Source organism: Molossus molossus, unplaced genomic scaffold (genome assembly GCF_014108415.1).
Source record: "Molossus molossus isolate mMolMol1 unplaced genomic scaffold, mMolMol1.p scaffold_m16_p_30, whole genome shotgun sequence".
Taxonomy (NCBI): Eukaryota; Metazoa; Chordata; class Mammalia; order Chiroptera; family Molossidae; genus Molossus; species Molossus molossus.
This window is the reverse complement of record NW_023425367.1, coordinates 49,117-74,719: the sequence shown is the minus strand read 5'-3', so window position 1 is coordinate 74,719 and position 25,603 is coordinate 49,117.

Sequence of the window (25,603 nt, the reverse complement as noted above, 5' to 3'; positions counted from 1 at the left end):
TTGTTTTTTGTTTTGTTTGTTTGTTTGTTTTTCATTTGGTTGTTGTTTCTTTGTCTCAGCATTTTAGCAATCTGCTAGTTCTGAGCTTGATGAGTGATGATGAAATATGTGCACAGGTCAGTGTGTACCAATTAAGGATGCTGTGCCCCTCTGCCTGTTTTAGTGTATGGGTCCTCTTGTCTGCTGTGGGTCCTGGAATGTTGACTCCTGGCAGCTGGAATTGGTCTCTCATGCTGGTCTTGACTCCCCGAGATTTGCTGCTGCTTGGGCTGGGGCCCCACTCTTGATGGACTTTGGCTGATATTGCTGGGAATGGGTATTAGCTGCCCATATGTCCTCCTATTGCTTGGGGGTGTGCAGGTTTTTTGTGTGCCCTTCTGATGTGTGGGGACCTTCTGATATGTTGCTGGGGTGTGTGGGGTTCCACTAGAATACTGTTGGGGTGTGTGATTTTTAGTGGCATGCTGCTGGGATCTATTGGTCCCTCTGATATGTATGTGGGTCCATCTGGTGTCCTGCTGGGGTTTGTGAATTTTGTCGGTATGCTTCTGGGGTTTGTAGGTTCCACTGGTGCACTTCTGGGGTTTGTGGGATCCTCTGGTATGCTGCTAAAATACATGGGTCTTACTGGTTTACTGTTGGGGGACAATGCTGACCACTGGGGCTCACTGCTGAGGGTGAGTGTCAGCTCCTGGTTTGTGCTGCTGCTGGTGATGCTGCTGCTGCCAGGGGATGCTCCCTGGTCTCATTCTTTTAGCCCTCATGGGAAGTGAGTATGCTTCACACCTGAGATTTTGCTGCTGCTGAGGGGAGGAGCTTCAATCTAGCTCCACTGCTGCAGCGGTCAGGCACTGCTCTTGATCAGTATTTGCTGATGAGCTGCTGTAGACATGGGGCCTGGTTTCTGGGCTGGCTGGCTCACCTGTGCAGGCTTGTGGCCTGGAGCCTTGGCAGGCCCTCCCTCAGAGGTCACCCTGAGTCCTGTGGTGAGTGCATGCTGCCATGGGCCTGGTCCTTGGCTTTGGGTTAGGTGTGTGCCACTGCGGCCCTGAGTCCTGGGGTGGGTGCGTGCTGCCACTGCCCTGGGTGCTAGGCAGGGAGTGTGCACCCGTGGGCTTGGGGCCGGGGCTACCTTTGTGCCACCGCTGGCCAAGAATCTGAAGCCTGAGGCCCATAGCGCCACTGCAGCCACAGGCCTGGATGAGCCTCAGGTGCTGTCGAGGTGGGGCTCTGGCTCCTTGCTGGTTTTGGTTACTGCTGCAAGCACCTACTGTGTGCTGACTGTACCAACACAGCTGAGTTCACTGGACAGATGGTGCAGGGTGCTCTCCTGCATCCAGGTGGCTGGGCTCAAGCTGCTCCATTTCCTACTGACTGGGAAGACCCAGGATCCTCTGATATGGCAGAAATGCCCAGCTGTGCTAGGGAAAGTTCACTGGCTTGCCAATTACCACAGAGCTTTCTGCTTTCCATCCACAGCAAAGAAACCTTCTGCATGTGTCTCTGCACTGCTCAAGGTTGGTCTTCCACGCTATATTCACTCACACTTTGTCTCACACTCTTTCATTTTCACCACACTCTGGTCCTTCCCATCACCATCTTTTACTTATTTACACATTTTTTGAGAAAGACCAACTTTACCTGTATGTTTTTTGTTTTACTGAATTTATATAAGAGACACTGTTAGTATAATTACACAGGTTTCAGGTGTACCATTCTGTCTTATTCATTTGGATATTGTGTTACTCCACTGCTGCCAATTTCTCCTCTATTTCCTCCTACACATCTCAGATTTCTTGCATCACCTGTGTTCCAGAAAAAAGAAATAACCTCCATCAATCACCCCTTTGCTTTTGTTTTTTGTTTTTAATCTTTATTGTTGAATGTATTACAGATTTTCCTCATTTTCCCCCATTGACCCCCTCCTCTCCACTTCTGCCCACCTCCCGCCTTTTGCCACACTGTTGTATGTGTCTATTAGTTATGCATATAAGGTTTTTTTGTATATTTCTTTTCATCCCTAACCGCTTATCTTTAAGATTTGCCAGTCTAGCAAACAATTTGTTCTTCTTAACCCCTTCACCTTTTTCACCCATTCCCCCATCTGCCTCCCATCTGGCAACCAACAAAATGTTGTCTGTATCAAGAGAATGTTTCTGTTCTGCCTGTTCATTTTGTTTGTAGATTTTATTGTAGATAGATATGTATTCATTGTCATTTTGTTTGTTCATATATTTTATTTTTTTCTTCAAAAAGACCCTTCATCATTTCATATAATAATGGTTTGGTGGTGATGAACTCCTTTAACTTTTTCTTGTCTGGGAAAGTCTTTATATGCCATCGATTCTAAATGACAGCTTTGCAGGATAGAATAATCTTGCTTGTAGGTTCTTGCTTTTCATCACTCTGAATATTTCTTGCCACTCCCTTCTGGCTTGCAAAGTTTCTCTTGAGAAATTAGCTGACAGCCTTACAGAAACTTTCTTGTAGGTAACTAACTGCTTTTCTCTTGCTGCTTTTAAGACTCTCTCTTTGTCTTGAACATTTTGCATTTTGATAATGATGTGTCTTGGTGTGGGCCTCTTGGGGTTCATCTTGTTTGGAACTCTCTGTGCTCCCTGGACGTGTATGTCTGTTTCCTTCACCAAGTTAGGGAATTTTTCTGCCATTATTATTTCAAATAGGTTTTCAATTTCTTCTTCTCTCTCTCTCTTCTCCTTCTGGCACCCCCAAGATGCAAATGTTGGCACACTTGAAGTTGTCCCAGAGGCTCCTTACACTATCCTCATTTTTTGGATTCTTTTCTCTATTTGCTGTTCTGATTGAGTGTTTTTTGCTTCCTGATATTCCAAATCGATGGTTTGCTTCTTGGCTTTACCTACTCTACTATTGAATCTGTGTAAATTATTCTTTATTTCAGTTAGTGCCTCTTTCATTTCTGACTGTGCATCCTTTATTTCTGACTGGTCCTTTTCCATGCTCTTGAGGCCCTCCCTAAGTTCACTGAGGTTCTCACTAAGTTCATTGAGCATCCTTATAAGCAGTATTTTGAACTCAGCATCTGTTAGGTTGCTTATCTCCCTTTCGCTTAGTTCTTTCATTGGGGTTTTGTTCTGTTCTTTCATTTGGGACCTGTTTCTTTGTCTCCTCATTTTGGCTGCCTCCCTGTGTTTGTTTCTATATATTACTTAATGAGAGGTATGGGGCTCACTGAGACCTGCTGCTTGTTTGAAAGTATTTAGGAAAACCTGAAGCAGGATTCAACACAGGCCAATCTTATGGTTAAGCAACTGGCAACAGCTTGGGTGGGCCTGAAAGTTGGGAGGGGAGGGAACTCGGGGAATCACTAGGGTGGGGTAACCAGTTTGAGCCAGGTTGCTAGAGTCCCAGATGGCCACTGTCTCCCGCCTCAGGGAAGGGCTCACCAAAGGAACCAAGGCCTCCGACAACACGTTTGTTCCAGAGAAAGCCCCATCTCTAGCCCTCGCTCCAGTGCCAAGCAGCTCAGTTCTTCCCTGTATGTCTCTGGAGCCTCTCGAGCTGCCTCCCCTCCAAGCTTAGAGGGAGAGAGTCCGAGTAAGTCTGAGTGCGTGCCCTTTAATAGAAGTTGCGTGGGGCTCCAGCCACCTTGGTATTCCTGATGTTCAGTTCTTGCTGGTTGTTCCAGCCAGAAGTTATGGGGATTCTCTTCCTGGCCCTGGGACCCTGAGCAGGGCACCTGGTGTGGGATGGGGACCCCTTATTCCTCAGAGAGGACTTTTCCAGCCGAGGTATCCTCAGGATTTTTATCTGCCACACGTGTGTGTGGGACCAGCCCGTCCACCTCTGCCCCTCCTACCAGTCTCACTGTGGCTGCTTCTTCAATTATATAGTTGTAGGACTTCCATTCAGCTCAATTTTAGGTGGTTTTAAATGATGATTGTTCTGTAGTTTAGTCCTAACTGTGATGTGGTTGTGGAAGGACGTGATACTGTGTTTACCTACCTGCCATCTTGACCGGAAGTCTCTCAACCACCTCCTTGTAAAGATGGCTTGTCAGCTTGCTCTACTGGACTTGATTTTCCATCAAGACACTGAAGTGATTACACATGACACAACAACAGCCAGGAGCCCGAGGTTCTCAGGAGCATCCTGTGCTTGCAGGACCTTCTAGGTTCCTGGCTCTTGCTTCTGCTATAGGTGCACAGGAACTTGGTGAAGATAGGCTGACAACATAAAACAGGCCAAGAGGGAAGCTACTGGGCAACTTCTACCCACACTTCACCATACACTGGATGATTCCCAGGGCCACCACTCTAATTTGACACCACAGTTCTCACAAACCACTCTCTACTTTCACACCCCAGGCCTGCTTCTTCCCACACTACACTGTCACACCTTTTAGAATCTTATCACACACACTCCCATGTGACACCCCACGATTGCAATACCCACAATCAACCCTAAAATGTAGGAATTCTACTGAACTTGGGTCACACTGCCCACTCTCCACTCTGACACCTTCAGGACTCTTACAGCCCATACGGCCTTGTCACAAACCCAGGGCGCCTCCTGTTCTCATACTTTCTGACACCCAGGGCTCCCCCTGCCCACACTTTGTTGTGAAACCACAGGGCTCACATGGCTCTCTTACACTATGATCCTTGGCACACTCAGTGACCTCACACCTCTGTGACACCTTTAGAAATGCCCTGCCCACATTCTAGAGTGATACCTTCTGCTCTAACTGCCCACATTGCACAGGGCGTTTCCCTGCCTCCCACGCCTCCAATCCACTGTGACATCTCCAGGACTCATTCTGCCCGTAATGCTCTGTAACATTCCAGGTTCCACACTGCTCACACCCAACAGTGACCCAAAAGTTTTCCCTCTGCCAAGACCCTGCTGCAATACACCAATGATGCCACTGCCCAAACCCTACTGTGAAACACTAGGGCTCCCCGGGCTACATCCCATTTCGACGCAAATTCCACATTTGACGCTCCTTGGTGCAACCCATGGGCTGCCACTGCACACACAGCGACATGAATCCCAGGGTTTAATTTCCTGTAATCCACTTTGCCACCACAGGATCCCCATGACATGCATTGCACTGTGAACTCGATGGCTCGCCGTACGCACATTCACTGTGAAACACATGGTTCACGCTCACTATACTCTAAGTTGAAAAGTTTATTCATTGTGCACCAGGACTTGGAAACCCAAGGGGCCATTGGCCTTCACTGCTCTGAGGTAGTCCAGGACTCAGCTCACAATGGCTTCAGTACAATCTGTAACTTTAGTCACCCACTCTCCTCCCTCCATGTTGATATTTCTGTTGCCCACTGTACACATTCCACAGAGACTTTGGACATGCACACTACTTCATCGACCTTAAGATTCCCGAGCCTGAACCAAATTGAACTCCACATCTGAAAAGTCTAGCCTCATTGTGTGCACCGATTCCCTGATGACACAGTCGTATTCCTTCGTCACTCAATTTGTACAGGTGAGATCCCAGTGTCCAGAGACTGGGGAAAGGGGTTGAGTGCATGGCCAGGATCTCTTCACATGTCTTCCTCTCTCTCCAGTCACCCTGAGCCACTGTGTTCACATAGTGTTCTGGGGATGGTGCCACAGGTCCTTCTCCATTGAAGATAAACTAAAAAATACCCTCGATGAGGAATACAATAATATTAATCATCATCATCATCAACAGCAGCCGAACAGGAAAAGGAGGTCCATGCTGAAACTGAGACCTCTGAAATTTTCTGCAGACTTATGTTCAACACGTTCCATCCTAACCTCTGTATAATAAACACTGTTCTCACTGGGCCCTACATGTTGGGACACCCAAAGCATGTGCAAAAGAGCTGTGATGATCATGAGAAGTGACTGGGGCAGAAATACCTTTCTATAAAAAACAGCCAGCTATTTGTGGTAGGGTGGTAGAAAGAACGCTATTCAAGAATCCATTTCTGGAGAAGAAGGTGGTCTGAAGGTGTGGTTGGTGTCCTGCAAGAAGGGTTCTGAGAAGTGAGACAATGATGGTGCTGTTGTTTTGAGGGTTATTGAATACCCCTTCTTCTTAATCTTCCTTAAGCTTCCTGAAAGTATCTGAATGGTAATACAGTACCCCAGACTTCCTGTATCATCATGATACCCTGACAACCTGAGAGCACAAAGAGGTTAAGAAACTTACTCAAGGTCACAGAGCTATAAATGACACACACAGGATATAAAGCTCTTGCTGTTGACATAGTACTTTTGGGCTGTCCTAATACTGCGTGACATGTATTCACATCAGAAGAATATTTTTAAAAAGGAAATTCCCATGCTAATTTTAATAATGGCTATCTGTGGTCTTCTCCATATCCCATGAAAATAAAATGGAACTTGGTCAGTGTGGCTCAGTAGTAGAGAGTTGACCTGCACACCAATGGGTCTTGAATTTGATTCCCAATCAAAGGGACATGCATGGGTTGCTGGTTTCATCGCTCAGCTCTGCTCACAGTGCAAGCAGGAAACAACCAATCGATGAGTCTCTCTCACATCCATGTTTTTATGTCTCTCACTCCCCAGCTTTTTCTCCCTTCCACTCTCTCTAAAAATCAAAGGGGAAAATATCCTCAAGTGAGGATTACCTGCAACAACAGGAAAATGAAAGTGAATCTTGAAAGAGAGCAGCTTCTGGGAAAGTACAATTCTTCCCTCCTTGTCTCCTTGGTCCTGTGAGACTAAAGAACTTTAAAAGTTGACACTTTATCAACCACAAAAACAACAAAATATCACATTTTGGCACAACTGTGGAGAAATTGAAAACACTGTGCATTGCACATGGGAGTAAAAAATGGTACAGCCCATGTGGAACTGGTATGGCGATTCCCCAGGAAACCTAACCCTAGAATTAGTATATGGTGCAGCAATCCTGCTACTGGATATGTACTCAAAATTAGGCAAAGCAGAAATGCAAGGGGGATTTGCACACCCATGTTACAGCAGCCTTATACCCAGGAACCCAGAGGTAGAGACCACTCAAATGTCCCCCATGGTCGACTCCATAGACAAAATGGGGTCCCCGCACACAACAGGGTGGTATTTGCCTTAAAGAAGAAATGCATTTCCGCTTTAAGGCAAATACCGATAACTGCTACAACATGGATGGACCTTAAAAAAATTCTGGCGAGTGACAAAAGGCAAACACAGAACGTCAAATACTGTGGAATTCAAATTACAGGAGGTCCCTAGAGCAGTCCAATTCACAGACACAAAAAGGATAACAGAGGTTTCCAGGGCTGGGAGGGCAATGGGGGCTCAGGGTTCAATGGGGACAGAGTTTCAACCTGGGAAGGTGAGAAAGTTCTGCAGATGATGGTGGTGTGTAGCACAACATGGTCACGGTCCTAAATTCTGTAAATGATACTCCAAAAAAGGTGAAATGGTACATTTAAGTTTGTATATCTTGACACAATTTAAACAGCACCACAATAAAGCTGATGGTTTATGAAGAGCAAAGATGGGTTGGATTGATTCAAGGAGCCAGAGCTCGCAGTTTGGCGACACCATCACTGCAGTTTCTAGCACCCATGTTTGTGTCTGTGTCACACTCATGCTCAGTCCTGTCACTGCCCAGGACAGAGCCAGGTGATGCTGGAGATGGCATTACCTGCTGACAGTCATAACTGGCAGTCAGGTGATACTCAGGGGCCTCCGTCCACAAAGCTAAGAGCAAGGAGGCTCAGAGACTGGCCTGATAATGTGATGGTGCGGGTTTCTGTCAAAATCAAGGGGGCCTGGGCATACCTGTCCTGGAGACCACCTGAAGACAGTTAACCTGTTCACAGAGCAGATAAAAGGGTTAAACTAAAGTGACCCTCAAAATCTCAAGGCTGTTCTCACCCAGGCAAAAGGAAAAACACACCACAGTGGTTCTCCAACAAATACGAAAAGGTAGGAGGAGAACTTCTCAGGTGTACAAATGGTAGTAACTGCCAAGATGTAACAGAAATAAGAAAATCAAAGCATTTTTATGTTTCCATGACAACCTAAGCTGGTGACTAGAGATGTCTTAAAGGGCCAGAGCCATGGGACACATCTTCAAGAGTTGAAAATTTGTGCAAGAATAGAAATGCCATTTTTGATGTCTGAGATCAAATAGTGACCGTAATTCAGGAGAGTCGTTTGTTTGCTTGCTTGTTTGTTTGTTGTTTTACTACTTTGTTTTTAATTTTTTTCTTTATTGATTTTTTAGAGAAAGGAAGAGAGAAGGAAAGATGATAGAAACATTGATGAGAGAAAACATTGATTGGTAACTTCCTGCATGCCACCACTGAAAATTTGGCCCACAACCTGAGCACGGGCCTGACCAGGAATCAAACTGACAACAACTTGGTGCATGGGTCGATGCTTAACCACTGAGCCCCACCAGCCAGGCCAGGAGAGTTTTGAATAAAACAACTGTAGAAGGGCCACAGTGATGGTGAGAAAGGTGCATCATGCTAGGAGCCAGGGTCGGAGATATTCAGAACATGCCTTCCTGAAGTGTCCTTGGACGAGCAGCCTCAAGTTCATACTGACCCTGCCCTCATGTGCAGCTTTGTTCTGCTTCACTTGCAAAGGTCAATCCCACTCTCCTTGCCCTCTCTTCTACTGCAAATACGGCTGTTTCCCCTCTACAATTTTTGGGGTAAATCTGCAGTTTGCCTGCAAGACGCACTTTCAGAAATGCACACACCTGACCAGGCACCAGGGATCTAAGTGTGTAGAGAAGAGGAAAAAGAGCAGATGAGGGATGGCAAAGAGGCAGAATGTGGGAGAAACTTCTGCTTTTATTTTTATTCTTTACTTCTTTTGATTTTTATTTTACTTGCAATATAATTTACAAAGAGTGAACATACTAACGCTAGGTGTGCAGCTCAAGGGGTGATTGCATAGACACTCTGTAATCTCAACACAGATCAGAGAGTGAATATCCCCATGTCCCCCAAAATTCTTTCATGCCTCTGGTGGGGCCTATGGTCCCAGTGTCTGACCCCTTTGCCCTTGCCCCATCATGAAATTTTGTTTTCTTTGTTCAGCATGATGGCTTGGGAGTCACCTGTGTTCTTGACCGTATCATCTCCTGGTTCATGTTCATTGTTGCGTAGCCATGCCCAATCGGCGTGTCCATTCTTCCTCTGATGACCAATTTGGGTTTTGCCAAATCGCAGATACTATGGGCAGGAACTGGTTGATGTTTAGAAAGACGCATGTTTGTCTGTACTTGGATGTTCACAGGGCAGTAGGAAAAGTGTGCCCTGGACTTTTAAGTTTCTAACACAAGGGCGGCCGGTCAGGCGTCTAGGTGGACATTTGACGTTTCCCAAGAACCATGCACACATTGCTGCCTCCCAATTTTCTCTGTTGGGGAAGCGTCCATCTTAGAAGAGGACTCAGGAAAGGCAGGCAGATGGAGTCCTCCATCCGTTCTGACCTGTGTCCTGGGGGAAGAGCAGATGTCCTTGGGGGAACATGTAGAAGACACAGTGATGGAGTTTACGCCTCCAATCAGACACCTGGGTCATGGGAACGAGCTTTACGGCAGAAACCTAGCTTTCCAGCGGACAACACTACTACTTGCTTTGTCTATTATGACAGAGGGGTGCGTCAGAGGCCCTGGGGTTTGTCCCAGCGCCGCCTCTGACCAGGCGCAAGCCTCTAGAACCTCCGCGTTTCAATCAGCCTGAGGGGAGGGGGACCTGACCCCTCCTCTGTCTGCCACGGGTACGCCATACTTCCCGGTGCTCAAGCCACACTGCACATTCCCCAGGGTGGCCTAGAGGTGCCAGGAAGGGAAAGGTCAGTCAACAGATGAAAAATATTTAACAATCACTTAACTAGATGAGAGCATCGTTCAATTTCAGACCAAATACCAAGACGTTATTGCTCTTTAATTGATGCGCTTATGCTGCCACCTAGTGGAATGTTGGAAGAATGCTCCATAAATGTAGAAAAAAATCCTGAAGTGGTCTTTAAATACTGATATACTAAATCTAATATATTTAAAGTTAATACATGCTCATTGTAGAAAATTTTGAGTATCCATTATATCACACCAAGAGAAATCACCCACCATTTTACTTTGTCATTGGTTCAGTATTCTGAGCTCCTACCCATGGGAGATAGAAAGATCAAGTTGTGGTTTTTCCTCTGCAATAAGTCAGCTTTTCTGATTTGTGGGTGCTAACTTTTAACTTGTTCTTGATACTGGAGTCTCACTTTGCTCACCTATCAGCAAGCTACTTTTATAAAACATACTACTAATTTTTAAAAATTTTTATTTATTAATTTGTTTTATTTACAGGTGTTTCTTATTTTTCTCCCATTGACACCCCCGTCTCATTTCCCCTGAACCAATTCCCAGCTTTGTTGTCCATGTTCACTGGTCATGCAAACATGCATGTAAGTTCTGTGCTTTATCTCTTTCCCCACAAGCATTTCCATCATCTGAGGCTTGTCAGCTTGTATCTCACCTGCATTTTCTCTAGGTTAATTTTGTTCAGCAGTTTGTTTAGTTTATTATATTCCACAAATAAGTGTGATCATGTGATATTTTGCTTTCTTTGACTGGCATAATTATCTCCAGGTCCTTCAATGCTATCTCAAAGGATAAGATATCTTTCTTTCTTACAGCTGCATAGTATCCCATTGTGTACATTTAACATCATTTTTAACCCACTCATCTACTAATGGACACTTGGGTTGTTTCTAGATTTTAGCTATTGTAAATAGTGCTGCTGTGAACATAGGGGTACATATATTCCTTCTGATTGGTGTTTCAGTTTCTTAGGGTATATTTCTAAAAGTGGGATCACTGGGTCAAATGGCAGTTCAATTTTTAACTTTATGAGATAACACCATATTTGAACTGTCATATACTGTGGTGTCTTTAAGTTTTTTTGTCTCTTGATTTGGTTTTAGTCATGTATTCTGCTATGGTTTTAAAAGGATACAATGAACATCTTATACATTGTATGAGAATATATATATATATATATATATATATATATATATATATATATATCTTGGTGAAATTACATAACTCTTTTTATAGTGCCAATTCCAAAGTGGGCTGTTTTGAGTAGTGCAAGCAGTTATAAATTTGATGGATATAGCCCTGGCCAGGTAGCTAGCTGTGTTGGTTAGAGCATCATTCCCACTGGCTAAGGTTGCAAGTTTGATCCCTGGTCAGGGCACATACAAGAATAAACAGTGAAGGCATAAATATGTGGAACAACAGATTGATGTCTGTCTGTCTCTTTCTTCCTGTGATTCTTTCTCTTTCTCTTCAAAAGCAATCAATAAAAAAAATTATTTAAAATGTTTTTATTGATTCTTTAGAGAGAGAGAGGAAGGGAGAGAGAGAAAAACATAGATGTGAGACAGAAACACAAATGGATTGTCTCCTGCACGCCCTCTACTGGGGATCAGCCTGCAGGCCTGTGCCCTGACCGGGAATCAGACTGGAACCTCTCAGCAAATGGGACAACGCTCACTCGACTGAGCCACACCGGCCAGGCAATAAAAGATTTTTTAAAAAATTACTGAACTGTATAGCAACCACAATTTTTGACAAAACACAGTGAAACCATTTCTTCCTTTTATTTGATATGTTTATGCCGCCATCTAGTGGAATGATAGAAGAATGCTCTATGAATGTAGAAGACTCTGAAAGTGTTCACAATGCCATGTAAGTGGGTTCTATATCTGATCAGGGCTAATACAAGAGTCAACAAATGCATGCATAAATAAGTGGGTCGACAAATTGATCTCTCTCTCCCTCTCAGTTTTTCTTTCACTCTCTCCAAAGTCAATTAATGAAAATAATTTTAAATCACTAAACTATATAACAGCAACGTTCAATTTCAGACCAAATACCCAGAAATCATTCTTGCTACTTTTTGGATGTGTTGCCACCTGGTGGAACAATCGAAGAATGCGCCCTGGTCAGTTCCGCGCAGTGGTTAGAGCATCAACCATCTGGACAGGCCCGGGTTTGGTTCCCGCGAAGGGTGTGTGCCTGCCTTGCAGTTTGTCCCCAGCCCTGCTTGGACTTGCGGGTGGCAGCCACTCCATGTGTCCGTTTTACGTCGACGATCCTCTCTCTCTCTAACTCTTCCTCTCTCTGTGTGTCACTTTTATCTGAACAAAAACTAGAAAAATGTCCACGGGTCAGGATTAAAAAAAAAAAAAAAAAAAAAAGAATTAGGGATAAAATCTGTATGTTCATTACATATTGAGAGCTACTACATATAAATTAATATTAAAAATAATTCTTGCACAATTTAGAAAATTTACAGTACCTAAAAAAGCAGAAGATAAAAAACTTACTAATTTCACTTTGCCATTGTTTCATGATTCTGAGTCCCTGGGCAGGGCAGATAGAAAGATCAAGGTGCAGTTCTCTGTACAAAATCAACTTTTCTGCTCTTTGGGTGATAACCTTGAACTTAGTGTTGATACTTGATGTTTGCTTTGCTCACCTATTTTCAAGCCTCTCTTAAAAATTAAAATTTAGCCCAGCCAGAGGGGCTCAATGGTTGAGCACGGACCCCTTGCAGCAAGAGGTCACAAGTTAGATGCCTGATTAGGACACGTGCCCAGGTAGTGGGATGGATCCCCACTAGGAGGCGTGCAAGAGGCAGTCGATAGATGCATCTTTCTCCCTCTTCCTCTCTCACCAAAATAGCAATACAACGTTTAAAAAATTATTAAAATTTAACCCAGTTCAGGTACTTTAGTTGCTTTAAGTTCTGTTAGTTGCTTCAGAATCTTTTTTTGTTTTAGTATTTTTAAAATTTTTATATTTATTGTTTCAAGTATGACAGACATCCCTCCTTTCCTCCTTCCTAATACCCTTCTTCCCGCTCTCCTTATACCCCTCCCCTTCCCTACACCGTTGTCTGTGTCCATAGGTTATGCGTATATGCCTATAAGTACTTTGGCTTATATTATTTTGTTTTATATTTTATTGTGAAAAGAAATGTTTCAATGAACATCTTATGGTATAGGAATACACACACACATATATACATATATATACAGATATATATACATATATATACAGATATATATACATATATATACATATATATATATTAGTTAAATACATAACTAATTCGGCAGTGTAAATGACAAACAGCGTCTTGCTGAATGGATACATGCATTTATAAACTTAATAGATATTGCACTGGCAGGTGGCTGAGTTGGGTAAAGTCTCATCCCGAAACACCAAGGTTTCAGCTTCCATCCCTCATCATGACCCGTACAAGGTTTCAAGATTCAACTAACGAATGCGTGCATAAGTAGAACAGCAGATCAGTCTTTATGTTTGTGTGTCTCTGTCTGTTTTTCTCCATTTCCACCTCTCCAAAATCAGTCCATAAATACAAAAGTAAAACTATCACTGAACTTTGTAACAGCCACGGTCTATTTCAGAGCAAAAAACAAGAAACCATTTTGGCTTTTCTTTGATGCGCGTATGCTGCTCACCAGTAGAAATATAGAAGAATGCATTTTGACTGCAAAATAATTCATCTAGTCCAGATGTGTTTTTACATATTGATAAAGGTACTAAAAATTATTAATTATTAAAGATTAATATATGCCCATCTAGGAAATTGATAGTACTCAGAAAAGTAAAAATGTAGGAAAAATATCTGCCATTATCTCACTATGCCAATTCGTTCTGAATTGTGAATTTCTGCACAGGAAAGATAGAAAGGTCAAGGTGCAGTTGAATCGCCACATACAGTTCAATTATTTACTTTCTGTTGCTAACGTTGAACTTACTTACTTTTGATACTTGATTCTTACTCTATCTATGCTCAAGCCTCTTAAAAGAAAATATTAGCAATTGGACCCCAACAGGATACTTTGGTTGATTCAAGTTTTGTGTCTAGTTTTAGGTTTTTGTTTTATTTTGGTTTTGATAAAATGTTGCAATAATCAACTTATATCTAGTATAGAGTAATTACAAACCTATTTCTGCAGCGTAAAATGCAAATGAGGTTCTGCTCAACGACTTCATTCATTTATAAATATCACTGATGTTTCCCTGGCCAGGGAACTGAGTTAATTAAAGTGTCATCCCGCCATGCCAAGTACCCGTGCTCTATATCCAGACAGGGTAAAATGCAATTCTCAACCAATTAATGGATAAATAAGGGGGACAACAAAAAGATACTTCTCTGTCTCTCTCTGTGTGTCTGTCTGTCTGTCTCTCTCTCTCTCTCTCTCAAAAATTAATGAGTATTTTATTTAAAAATCACTGAACTTTTAACAGCCACGTTCAATTTCAGACCAAATACAATAAACCATTTTTGATGTGCACATGCTGCCACCTTGTGGACATATAAAAGAATGCTTTATGAATGCACAATACTTTATAAAATCCAAATGTGTTCTTCATAGTTTGATAAAGGCACAACATGCAACACGTTACTAAAATTTATATATGCCCACTTTAGAAAACTTCAAGTACTCAGACATAAAGAAAGAAAAAACTGACCAGTAAAATAACTATGCCATTGGTTAAGGATGCTGAGTACCTTAGCAGGGGAGATAGATGAAAGGTACAGTGGTTCTCTCAGGATAAAGTCAATTTGCAGCTCTCTGGGTGCTATTTTTAAACAGAGTTGTACTAGTTGATTCTTCTTTTGCTTACGTATTATCAAGCCACCTTTTTTTTTTTTTAAATTAAAATTTAACCCTGTTCAGATACTTTGGTTGCTTTACTTTCTGTCTCTTGGTTCAAGGTTGTTTTTTGTTGTTGTTTGTTTTTGGTGTGTGTGTGTGTGTTTTGTGTAATCATATAAAGTATTGCGATGAACAATCGGTTAAAACATCGTCCTCAATTCCCAAGGTTTCATGATCAATCGCAGGTCAGAGGACATATAAGAAAGAACGAATGAAAGCATAAATGAGTGAAAACAAAATGTGGTTCTCTATTTTTGTTTGTTATTGTATCTCTTTCTCTCACTTCACATTTCTCTAAACTCAGTCAATAGATTAAAAAATTTTAATTGATGAACTATATAACAGAGACGATCAATTTCAGACCAAACACAATGAAACCATTCTTGCTCTTTATTTGTGTGCCTATGCTGCTACATTGTGGAGTTAGGGCAGAATGCTTAATGACTGTAGAATAAAATGCTGTAGTGTTCTTTACACACTGATATACTACATTTACTTTATTATTAAAAATTAATACATTTTCATTGTAAATAATTTAAAGCACCCAAGAAATTACAAACAAATAAAAAAAATCAACCACCACCTCACTTTGCTTTTGGTTCAAAACTCTGAGTTCCCACCCAGGGGAGATAGAAAGCTCAATGTAAAGTTGTTTCCTATGTTTAAAGTACACTTTTCAGGCTTTGGGTACTAATCTTGACCTTGATATTAATGCTTGATTTTTGCTTTGCTCTTTTGTTCAGGAAAGATACTAGGAATCTGACCTGTCAGGTACTGTGGTTGTTCTAAGTTCTTTCTCTTGGTTTCGTCTTCTTCTTCTTCTTCTTTTTTTTTGGTGTTAATTTAGTATTTTATGATTTTTAAAAATTTTCAATGAACCCTTTATAAATCATACATCAATACACACACACACACACACACACACATACATATAAATATTATGTGTATAATTATAGACATATATACATATATAGTGCATATATATATGATATATATATATCTTAGTGAAAGTATATAACTCTTTCTACAGTGCAAATTCAAAACAAGGTTGTTTTCAAGAGTACATTCACTTATAAAGTTAATGGTTATATTCCTGGATCAGTTGCTGAGTTCGTTAAAGCATCATCTCCATAGGTCAGGATTGCAAGTTTGATTCCAGGTCATGGTACATACACACTGGCTTACATACACAAGAATAAGCCAGTGAATGCTACATAAGCATAACAACAAATTGATGTTTCTCTTTTTGCCTTCCTCCATTTCTCTTGCTCTTTCTCAAAAATCAATCAATAATATTTTTAAAAAATTACTGATGTATCAGCCATGTTCAATTTTTGCCCAACTATAGTGAAATAATTTTTTCCCCTTTGTGGTGTGTGTGTGCTGCCACAAAGAGAAAATATATAAAAATGATCTATGACTGTACAACATAAAATCCACATGTGTTCTTTGTCTATTGATAAAGATGCTATCTATAACTTACTAATGTTAACACGTGCACACTTTAGAAAATGTTAAGTATGCAGTCAAGTAGAAAGAAAATCCTCACCAGAAAATTCTTATTGCTATTGCTTTAGGATTCTGATTTCTGAGCAGGGGAAATAGAAAGATAAAAGGTGCAATTGTTATTTTTGTATAAAATCAATTTTAAGCTCTTTGGGGACTTGTCTGGGACTTAGTTGTGATACTTGATTTTTGCTTTGCTCACCTATCATCAAGCCTCTTTCTAAAAAATTAATAGTTAACCCAGTTAGGCACTTTGGTTGCTTTAAGGTCTGTTTTATTTTTCAGGTTTTATTTATTTTAACACAATATAAAATTTTGCAAAAAATAATTTGTTAAAATGATGTCCCAAAATCCCAGGTTCAGGATCAATCCCAGGTAAGAGAAAATACGAGCAGAACAAATGAATGCAAAAATGAGTGGGGCAAAAAAACATGCATTTCTCTTTCCCTCTTTCTCACTCTAGGTCTTTCTATCTCCAAAATCAGTCAGTAGATAAATAAATTTAAAAATCACTGAACTGTTTAATAGTGATGTTCAATTTCAGACTAAATACCAGGAACCATTTTTGCTATATTTGATGTGCCTGAGCTGCCACCTAGTGCACATAAGGAAGAATGCTCTATGAATGTACAATCCAATCCAGAGGTGTCCTTTACATACTGATATACTACATCTACTTATTTCTACAAATTAATACATGCTAATTCTAGGAAATTTAGAATATCCTGGAAGGTAAAAACAAGAAAAAAATTCCCATTCTCCTAAAACTATTCCAAAAAATTCAAGAAAAAGGAAGACTTCCAAACTCTTTTTATGAAGTCAGCATAATTTTAATTCCAAAAGCACATAAAGATGTACAAATAAAGAAAAAAAAACTACAGGCCAATATTTTTGATGAACATAGATGCCAAAATTTCTAACAAAATATTAGTAAATCAGATCCATCAATACATTAAAAAAATTATCTATCCTGACCTAGTGGGATTCATCCCTAGAATGCAAGGATGGTACAATATTTGCATATCAATATATGTCATGCACCACATAAACAAAATGACAGATAAAAACCATATGATCAGATCAATAGATTCTGAAAAACCATTCAACACAATCCCACACATTTCTGATAAAAATGGTCAGCAATGTGGAAATAGAGAAATCATATCTTGACAAAATAAAGGTCATATATGAAAGACCTACAGCCAACATCATACTCAAAGGGCATAAATTAAAAGAATTTTTTTTAAGAACAGGAACAACACAGGGATTCCCACTCTCACCACTCTTATTTAACACAGTAATCAAAGTCTTAGCCACAGCAATTAGACATAGAGAAAAAATGAAAGGGATCCAAATTGAAAAGGAGAAAATGAAACTGTCATTATTTGCAGATGAAATGATATTGTAAAGATTTCATCAAAAATCTACTACATTTAATAAATAAATTTGGCAGGGAGCAGATACAAAATTAACATCAATAAATTGATGGCATACTTATACACCAATAATGAACACACAAAACAAGAAACTAATAGAAAATCTCATTTACCATTGTGACAAAAAATTAAAATACCTAGGAATAAATTTAACCAAAAAAGGAAGGAACCAATTTGCAGAAAACTACAGGATATTGTAGAAAGAAATAGTGGAAGATATTGTTAAAAAGTGGAAGCATATACCTTGTTCACGGGTTGAAAGAGTTAACATCATTAAAATGTCCATACTACCCAAAGCAATCTATAGATTCAATGCAATTCCCATTAAAATACCAATAACATATTTCACAGAACTAGAACAGATACTTCAAAAGTATATATGAAACAAAAAGACCCTGAATAGCCACAGCAATCTTAAAAAGAAGAACCAAGTTGGAGTGATCACAATACCAGATATCAGATCATACTACAAAGGCATTTAAATCAAAACACCTTGGTACTGGCAAAAGAACAGGCATATAGATCAATGGAACAAAAGAGAGAACGTGAAAATTATGCTAAATTTGACTCAGGACAATATGTTCAATCAATATTTGACAGAAGTGGCAAGAGCATACAGTGGGGAAATGACAGCCTCTTTAATAAATGGTGTTGTAAATAAAGGACAAGTATATGCAAAAAAAAAAAAAAAAAATGAAACTAGACCATCCACTTACACCATACACAAAAATAAACTCAAAATGGAGAAAAGACTTAAATGTAACTCATGAATTCATAAAAAATCCTAGAAGAAACTGTAGGCAACAAAATTTTAGACATCATTCGCAGCAGAATTTTCACTGATATATCACCAAAGGCAAAAAACAAAAAACAAAAATAAATAAGAAAATGAACACATGGGACTACATCAAACTCAAAAGCTTCTGCACAGCAAAAGATACAATCATTTTAATGGAAAGGCTACCCACTCTATGGGAGAGCATAATTGCCAATAATACATCAGATTAGGGTTAATATCCTATATTTTGAGAATGTTTACATAACTCAACAATAAGGAGACAAAGAACCCAATTAAAAAATAGACGGAGGAACTAAATAGACACCTCTTTAAATTTAAACACTTCTAGACAGCAAAAGAAACAAGCATCAAAATGGAAAGGAAAACCACTAGATGGGAGAGTAAAATTGCTAAAAAAAACCATCAGAAAATTGGTTACTTTAAAAATACATAGAGTACACATACAACTCAAAAAAGGAAGACAATCCTCCCCCCCAAATTAACCACTGAGCTGTTTTTGCTCAGTGGTTAGAGCATTAGTCTGTGGTCCAGAGAGACCCCAGTTTGGTTTCTGCTAAGGGCACATACCTTGGTTGCAGTTTATTTCCGGCCCTGGTTGGGTCATGTGGGTGGTAAGCACTCAATGTGCTCCTTTCACATCAATGTTTCTCTCTCTTTCTCTCCCCCCCCTCCCACTCTACCAGAACAAAATATCAAAACATGTCCTCAGATGAGGATTCAAAAAAAAAAAGGGGGGGGGGAGGCACAGAAGCTAAATAGACACCTCTCCTAACAGGACATACAAATGGCCAAGAGACATATAAAGAAATGCTCAACATCACTAATCATCAGAGAGATGCGAATTAAAACAACAATGAGGTATCACCTCGGACCTGTCAGAATGGCCGCCATTAACAAATCACCAAACAACAAGTGTTGGTGAGGGTGTGGAGAAAAGGGACTCTAGTGCACTGCTGGTGGGAATGCAGACTGGTACAGCCGCTATGGAAAACACACCAATCAGAAAGAATATATGTACCCTTATGTTCATAGCAGCACTATTTACATTGCTTAGATCTGGAAACAGCCCAAATATTCATCAATAGATGAGTGGATTAAAAAAATGGTACATAAACACAATGGAGTACTATGCAGCTGTAAGAAAGAGAGATCTCTTATCCTTTGAATTGACACAGAGGGATCTGGGAAGTATTATGCTAAGCAAAATAAACCAATCAGAGAAAGACAAATACCACATGATGTCACTTATATGCACAATATAATGATCAAAATAATCTGATGAACAAAACAGACCCAGAGATATAGTGGTAGGGTTCAGAATCACAAACTTCAGAGGAGAAGGGAAAGAAGAAAAGTTACATGAACCACAGTACTTATATGCAAATATGCATAACCAATGAACACAGACAACAATGCTTGGGGGTGGAGGTTCGGAAGGAGGGTGCCTAGGGGGGGAAATAAAGAAACATCTGTAATAAAAATAAATTAATAAAAATTGCAAATAAATACTCAGATTTTGAACTATTTGGATGCTAACTTTTAACTTGTTTATGATACTTGATTGTTGCTTTGCTCACCTATCATCAAGTCTCGTTTAAAAAAAAAAAAAAAAAAAGATACCAGTAATTTGACCTGTCATATACTGCAGTTGCTTTTAGTGGTTTGTCTCGATTTGGTTTTAGTTTTGTATTCTGCTGTGATTTTAAAAGGTTGCAATATGTGTGTGGGGGGGTGGGGTGGGGTGGGGGTGGGGGTGTGTGAAATGACATAACACTTTCTATAGTGTAAATTCCAAACAAGGTTGTTTTTAATAGTACATGCACTTACAAAGTTGATGGACATAGTCCTGGCCAGGTAACTGAGTTGGTTAGGGCATCATCCCCATAAGACAAGGTTGCAAGTTTGATCCCTGACCAGGGCACATAAAAGAATAAACTAGTGAAGGCATAAATAAGGGGAACAAGAAAATTATGTTTCTCTCTTTATCTCTCTTTCCCTCCCTACCTTCCTCTATTTCTCTTCATCTCTCTCAAAAATCAATCAATCAATCAATCATTTTTTGAAAGCACTGAACTGTATAACAGCCACGTTCAATTTCTGACGAAATACAGTGAAACCATTCTTGCTCTGTTATTTGATGGGCTTATGCTGCCACCTAGTGGAACAATGAAAGAATGTTCTGTGCATGAGAAGACGTGATAAAATCCAGATGTGTTCTTTATACTATAATTATACTATATATAACTTCTTATTCATGTTGATACATGCTCATTTTGAAAATTTAGAGTGTCTATAAAAGCAGAAAGAAAAACACTTCACCAGCAACTTGCCATTGCTTCAGGATTCTGAGTTCCTGGACAGGTGAGACGGAAACATCAAGGTGCCATTGTTCTCTCCATATAGTCAACGATTTGTCTATTTGAGCGATAACCTTGAGTTTAGTCTTCACTTAATTTTTCTTTGCTCACCTAGCATCAAGCCTCTTTAAAAATAACACTAGTGCTTTCACTCTGTTCAGATCCTTTGGTTGCTCTCAGCTCTGCTTCTTGTTTCAGGTTTTGTTTTTTGTACTTGTGATAATAAAAATGTAATGAATATCATATATATATACATGAATATGTGAATTTACATATTTATTTCTACAGTGTAAATTCTAAACAGGGCCATGCTCAACTGCTACTCGCTTTTATTTAATAGACATTGATGTGGTTGTTTATCTCAGTTGTTTAGAGCGTCTCCTAAGGTGATGGATTGATTCTCCGACATGGCACCTACAAAAATCAACCAATGAATGCATAAATAAGTGGAACAAAAAATCTCTCTGTGTATGTATATCATTCTCTCTCTCTCTTTCTCTTTCTCTTTCTTTGTCTCACCCCCTCTCTCTACAAAATCAATCAATAAAATATTTTAAATCACTGAACTATATAACAGCTACGTTGTATTCCATATCAAATAACGTGTAACCATTTTTGCTTTGTATTTTATATGCTGCCACCTAGTGGAACAGTAGAAGAATGATTTTAGAATGTAGAAAAAAAACTGATGTGTTCTTTACATATTGATAAAGATACTACATATAACTTATTATCAAAAATTAATACATGCTATGTTTAGAAATCGTGGAGTACCCAGAAGAGAACAAAGAAAGAAAAAATCTCCCAGCATCTCACTTTGCCACTGGTGTGGGATTCTGAGAGCCTGCACAGGGAGCATGGAAAGCTCAAGGTGAGGTTATTCTCTCCTCATAGCCAACGTTCAGGCTATTTGAGTGCTAAGGTTGAACTTTGATACTTGATTCTTGGTCTGCTTACCTATGATGAAGCCTCTTTAAAAAAAAATGCTAGTAAGTTGGGCTTGCTCACACACTGGTTGCTTTAAGTTCTGTCTCTTGTTTGTTTTTTGTTTGGTATAGAATTACTGGTTGACCATTACTTTGTGTTTTGTTTTGTTTTAGCACTTGGAAGATATTGTTTTACTCTTTTTGCTCTTTGTTGAGAAGTATGGGGTTTGTTGTTCATAAATAAGTGGGACAACAAATTAATCTCCCTCTCCCTCTTAGTTTTCCTTTCACTCTCTCCAAAATCAATCAATGAAAATAATTTAAAATCAATAAACTATGTTTGGTATTTCAGACCAAATACCCAGAAATCATTCTTGCTACTTATTGAATGTGCTTCAACCTGGTGCAAAAATCGAAGAATTCTCTATGAATGTAGAATTAGGGATAAAATCCATGTGTTCGTTACATATTGACAGTTACTACACATACATTATTATTTAAAAATAATCTTTGCACAATTTAGAAAATTTACAGTACGTAGAAAAGTAGAAAGAAGAAAACTTACCAATAATGTTACTTTGCCATTGTTGCACGATTCTGAGTGCCTGGGCAGGGGACATAGAAAAATCAAGGTGCACTTCTCTCTGTATAAAGTCAAATTTTCTGCTCTTTGGGTGCTAACCTTGAACTTAGTTTTGATACTTAATGTTTGCTTTGCTCACCTATCTATCATCTATCTTGATGATGCATCTATCATCAAGCCAGAGTGGCTCAGTGGTTTAGCAGGACCCCTGGCAATATGAGGTCACAAGTTGGATTCCTGGTCAGAGCACGTGCCCTGGTTGTGGGATGGATCCCCACTATGGGGTGTGCAAGAGGCAGCCAATAGATGTATCTTTCTCCCTCTCCCTCTCTCACCAAAACATCAATACAAATGTTTAAAAAATTATTAAAATTTAACCCTATAAATGTACTTCAGTTGCTTTAAGTTCCGTTAGTTGTTTCAGAATTTCTGTTTGTTTTTAGTACTTTAAAAAAGTTTATCTTTATTGTTTCAAGGACAGACGTCTCTGCATTTTCCCTTCCTGATACCCTCCTTCCTGCTCCCCATATGCCCCTCACCTTCACTGCACTGTTGTCTGCAGTGCATTGCACACCAATAACCAATATGCATTGGTTATGCATATATTCATATAAGTACTTTGGCTTATATCTTGTTTTATTTTTCATTACGATAAAATGTTGCAGTGAATATCTTATGGTATAGGAATATATTTACACACACACAGTTATATACGCAACTAATTCGGCAGTTTAAATGACAAACAGGGTCTTGCTGAATGGATACATGCATTTATAAACTTACTAAATATTGCACTGGCAGGTAGCTGAGTTGGGTAGAGTCTCATCCCGATTCGCCAAGGTTTTAGGTTCCATCCTTCAACATAACTCGTAATAGGGGCAACTAACGAATGAATCTCACCTCTCCAAAATCAATCCATAAATACAAAATCAAAACTATCACTGAACTATTTAACAGCCACATTCAATTTCAGACCACGAACCAAAAAACCATTTTGGCTGTTTCTTTGCTATGCGTATACTGCCACCCAGTGGAAGCATAGAAGAATGCATTACGACTGCAAAATCATTCATCTAGTCCAGATGTGTTTTTACATATTAATAACGATTCTAAAAATAATTCATTATTAAAAATTAATATATGCCCATTCTAGAAAATTGATAGTATTCCAAAAAGTAAAATATAGGGAAAATATCTGCCATCATCTCACTATTCCAATTCGTTCCGAATTCTGAATTTATGCACAGGGAAGATAGAAAGATCAAGGTGCAGTTGTTCTTGCCACAGACAGTTCAATTATTTGCTTTCCAGCACTAACCTTGAATTTACTTTTGATACTTGATTCTTACTCTCTGCTCAAGCCTCTTAAAAATAATACAAGTAATTGGACCCCGATAAGATACTTTGGTTGATTCAAGTTCTGTCTCTAGTTTCAGGTTTTTGTTTTATTTTGGTTTTAACAAAATGTTGCAATAATCATCTTATATACAGTATAGTGTAATTACAAACCTATTTCTATAGTGTAAAATGCAAACGGGGTCATGCTCAACGGCTTCACGCATTTATAAATGTAACTCATGTTTCCATGGCCAGGGATCTGAGTGAGTTAGAGTGTCATCCCGCCACTCCAAGTACGCATGCTCTGTATCCAGACAGGGTAATATGCAAAACTCAACTAATTAATACATAAAGAAGGGGAACAACAAATACATAATTCTCTGTCTCTCTATATCTCTCCTTCTCTCTCTCTCTCAAAAATTAATCAATATTTTATTTAAAAATCACTGAAATTTAGAACAGCCACTTTCAATTTCAGACAAAACACAGTGAAACCATTTGTAATGAGCCTATGCTGCCACCTTATGGACTTATAAAAGAATTCCTTCCCAATGCACAATACGTGAATATATGTATCTTGGTGAAAATACATAACACTTTCTACAGTGGAAATTCAAAACAAGGTTGTTTTCAAGGGTACATTCACTTATAAATGTGATGGTTTTATCCATGGCTGGGTTACTGAGTTCGTTAAAGCATTATTTCCATAGGTCAGGATTGCAAATTTACTCCCAGGTCATGGCACATACAAGAATAAGCCAGTGAATGGTGCACAAGCAAAACAACAAATTGGTGTTTCTCTCTTTCCCTCCCTACCTCTATTTCTCTTGCTCTTTCCCCAAAATCAATGATATTAGTTTAAAAATCACTGATTAACAGCCACGTGCAATTTCTGACCGACTACAGTGAAACAATTTTTGCTCTTTATTTGATATGTGTATGCTCCCACCTCGTGGAACTATAGGAGAATGATCTATGAATATATCACATAATATCCACATGTGTTCTCTATTCATAAAGATATTATCTATAAATTACTATGACATGCACACTTTAGAAAATGTTAAGTATGCAGACACAGAGAAAGAAAACCCTGACCAGTAAAATTATTTTGCTATTGCTTTAGGATTCTGAGTTCCTGAGCAGGAGAAATAGAAAGATAAAAGGTGCAGTTGTTCTCACTATATAAAATCAATATTAAGCTCTTTAGGGGTTAGTCTGGAACTTAGTTGTGATACTTAATTTTTGCTTTGCTCACGTATCATCAAGCCTCTTTCTAAAATATTAAAATTTCACCCTGTTCAGGTACTTTGGTTGCTCTAAACTTTGTCTTTTCTTTCGGGTTTTTATTTATTTTAACACAGTATAAAACGTTGCAAAGAATAATTTGTTAAAACATCATCTGAAAATCCAAGGTTCAGGATCAATCCCAGGTCAGAGAACATAGGTGAAAGAACAAATAAATGCATAAATGAGTGGGGTGAAAAAAACCTGTGTTTCTCTTTCCCTCTTTCTCGCTCTAGCTTTCTCACTGTCACTTTTTCTCCCTCCAAAACCAAGCAGTAGATAAATAAATTGAAAAATCACTGAACTGTTTAACAGCGATGTTCAGTTTCAGACTAAATACCAGGAACCATTTTTGCCATATTTGATGTGCTTGTGCTCCCACCTAGTGGACATATGGAAGAAGGCTCTATGAATGTAGAATACAATCCAGAAGTGTTCTTTACATACTGATATACTACATCTACTTATTATAAAAATTAATACACGTTAATTCTAGAAAATTGAGAATACCCAGGAAAGTACCAAAGAAGAAAAAAATTACCCATGATCTCACTTTGCCATTGGTTCAGGACTCTGAGTTCTTGGGCAGGCAAGATGGAAAGATTAAGGCATGGTTTTTCTCTGTAAAAAGTCAGCTTTACTGGTAAACATGTATG